At 47.4% G+C, this 3,065-nt stretch overlaps 1 long non-coding RNA gene across 1 annotated transcript; it reads right to left on the bottom strand.

Moving 5' to 3' along the window:
- Window positions 1-520: 520 nt before the first annotated feature.
- Window positions 521-2,381, bottom strand: LOC119262673. The gene is made up of 3 exons (XR_005129813.1): window positions 1,762-2,381; window positions 835-864; window positions 521-548 (listed from the first exon to the last, which is right to left on the bottom strand). It is a non-coding gene; the product is annotated as an uncharacterized LOC119262673 (long non-coding RNA).
- Between the last annotated feature and the right edge of the window lie 684 nt (window positions 2,382-3,065).

The following is a 3,065-nucleotide window of genomic DNA, read 5'->3' as shown; positions in this document are numbered from 1 at the left end:
CACTATGCACACAGTTAAAACCAAAGTTTCTTGAACATGTACATCCTCTCAAACAGTCTTATGCTTCGTCCACCAAGGTGCTCAAAATATTGTCTTTCTGTGTGGAAATAACATGAATTACACACTAGGCATGTGAAAGAAAGGAGCTGGCCTGGTTTAGTAGTCTGGGGGTGATCCCTGGACAAATGTGTACGTAATGCACCCCATGTCCTAAATGAGCAAGGGCAATCCGAATGGAGACAGGGTATGGACTGGTTTCGACCAAAATGCCCATGTTGTAATCTGTAGTGTTTCAGTAGAGCCAATCGTTTTAAGGATGAGAAATTACATATTTTGCACAACCAAATCATCTGCAACAAGGCAACACTCCCATTTTAGTCAGTTTCGGGTCTTCAATAAGTGCTGAGTTTAGTCAGACACCCTCTTCACAAAAGTACAAATATTTTGTGTTCATATATCTTTTGTGAAAACTGGTATAAGGCCCACAGGAAAGAGAGTCCAAGACTTGAAGACCTTCAAACAGAGAAGTCCAGGATATGCAGTTAACACTAGGAGACAGACAAGAGTCCACCTTTAGTTTCATACTGAAATTATTTTGTTTCTCAGGCTGTGTAACTGTCACACAAACTTAGACATGCAAAGTTTCACGTTCGGCCATGCTCATTGCAACACTTGGATGTTAGTCTGGAGCCCTGTAGTGAAGGCTCAATTCTTTTCTTTTACATATATTCTAAGGGTTCAGTTTCATTTATTTGTCTACAAATATAGACTAATTAGAAATGACAACACTTCAGATTAACTTACATTAATGAGTAAAGTTAGGTGAAAACTTACCTTCAGGTTGAAACGATGTGAGAGTTTGGCCTGTGAGAATGCACATTACAAACAGGGGTCACATTTTTATCAACCAACAACAAGCATACTTATCAATAATAACACATACTAATGATGTCTAATAAAGTAAACTAACAATTGAAGATAATCTGCTAATCAGCTCCTTAACTATACGGTCCCTGCTACCAAACAAGCACAGAACTCACCAACAACAAAACGGCACCTTTCGACATGCCATGAGACCGACATAAACCTTTAGCTACACCACTTAGTCAATTAACCTTAACCAATTAAACTAGCAAGCTGAGGCTAACTGATTATTAGTCAGACTTGCACATAAAACATTAAATGCTTGCTGTGCTTTTACCTACCATAGCTAGCTAGCTAGCGATAATTTATCCAGCCACCGCTCTCTTACACACACCGCCACCGCCGTCGCCCATACAACAAATCAAAGTCGGTATAGGCCAAATTAACTAGGTTAGCCGATTTATCCAGCTCGTCCACAGACGGAGTTAGCGCGCTAGCTAAATGTTTTAACTAGCTTAGCTTGCTACACTAGCTAGTTGGCCTAGGTTAGCTAGCTAAATAGTTTATCCAGCCTCCACCCTCTTCCACATACCGACTTAGTGTGCTAGCCATCTGCTTTAGCTAGTTAGTTAGTTTACCTGTGTAATCTAGCTAATTTATCAAGCAAAGCAACCACCTTCGTCCACAGACGGAGTTAGCGCGCTAGCCAAATGCGTCAGCTAGCTAGTTAGCTTACCTAGGCTAACTAGCTAATTTATCCAGTGACCACCCTCGTCCACATACAGTTTGTGCGCTATTAAAATGCATTAGCTAACGTTAGTTAACCTATGTTAGGAACTAATTTAACCAACTACTCTTGTTCATATACAGAGATAACTCGCTAGCAAAATGCCTTACCAGACCAGCTAAATGTGCTAGTGGGCACCATATTCGGCTGTAAGTACTGTGAAGCCCGCGCGAGGGAAATAATCACAAACGTGCCTCCTGAGTCCAGTCCAGTGGCGTTCAGACAGTCACAGCCTGCCACTACACTGCTTGTGTTCCTATCAGTGTTCACCTCATACTAATTAGGGGAAACACTGAAATCTGCAGGGGAATGGCAGCTAATCCAGGTCCGGGAGTCAGAATCACTGGTCTAATCAAAATACACCAAACAGTGCCCAAGTTGAATTGCCCTACAAAGCCTCAGCAATGTTCACTTGTACACAACACAGACTACAAATCTTGTTCAAAGGGTTTACACTTACATTAAATTTAGCGCTCAAACACAGCAACATCTTACCTTCAAAACAGCAGCGCAGCAGCTCAACTCCCTCGAGGACAAAGGCACGCGGGTCCAGTAATTTTTGAGTATGTGTTACACTATTTTTTTAAGTTGCAGTTGTTACTGTTTACAAATAGGTAGTGTAGGTAGAATTTACCCATTATATATGTTTTCACCTGCTGACTAATATATTTGAGTATTTTTTAAACAATGTGCAAGGGTTATATATACTACCCTCCAAAATATTTTTTTACAGTGTGCCTCGCTCGGTCGCGCGCGCTCTCTAGGTGCCTCGCTCGGTCGCGCGCGCTCTCTAGGTGTCCCGCTCGGTCGCGCGCGCTCTCTAGGTTCCTCGCTCGGTCGCGCGCGCTCTCTAGGTGTCTCTCTCGGTCGCGCGCGCACTCTAGGTGTCTCGCTCGGTCGCGCTCGCACTCTAGGTGTCTCGCTCGGTCGCGCGCGCTCTCTAGGTGCCTCGCTCTTTCGTGCGCTCTCTCTCGGGGTCTCGCTCGGTCGCGCGCGCTCTCTAGGTTTCTCGCTCGGTCGCGCGCTCTCTCTCGGTGCCTCGCTCGGCCGCGCGCTCTCTCTCGGTGCCTCGCTCGGTCGCGCGCTCTCTCTCGGTGCCTCGCTCGGTCGCGCGCTCTCTCTCGGTGCCTCGCTCGGTCGCGCGCTCTCTCTCGGTGCCTCGCTCCGTCGCGCGATCTCCCTAGGTGCCTCGCTCGGTCGCGCGCGCTCTCTAGGTGCCTCGCTCGGTCGCGCGCTCTCTCTCGGTGCTTCGCTCGGTCGCGCGCTGTCTCTCGGTGCCTCGCTCGGTCGCGCGCGCTCTCTAGATGTCTCGCTCGGTCGCGCGCGCTCTCTAGGTGTCTCGCTCGGTCGCGCACGCTCTCTAGGTGTCTCGCTCGGTCGCGCGCTCTCTCTAGGTGTCTCGCTCGATCGCGCG

This window comes from Pygocentrus nattereri, chromosome 28 (genome assembly GCF_015220715.1).
Source record: "Pygocentrus nattereri isolate fPygNat1 chromosome 28, fPygNat1.pri, whole genome shotgun sequence".
NCBI classification, from domain to species: Eukaryota; Metazoa; Chordata; class Actinopteri; order Characiformes; family Serrasalmidae; genus Pygocentrus; species Pygocentrus nattereri.
This window is presented reverse-complemented; position numbering and strand designations above follow the sequence as displayed.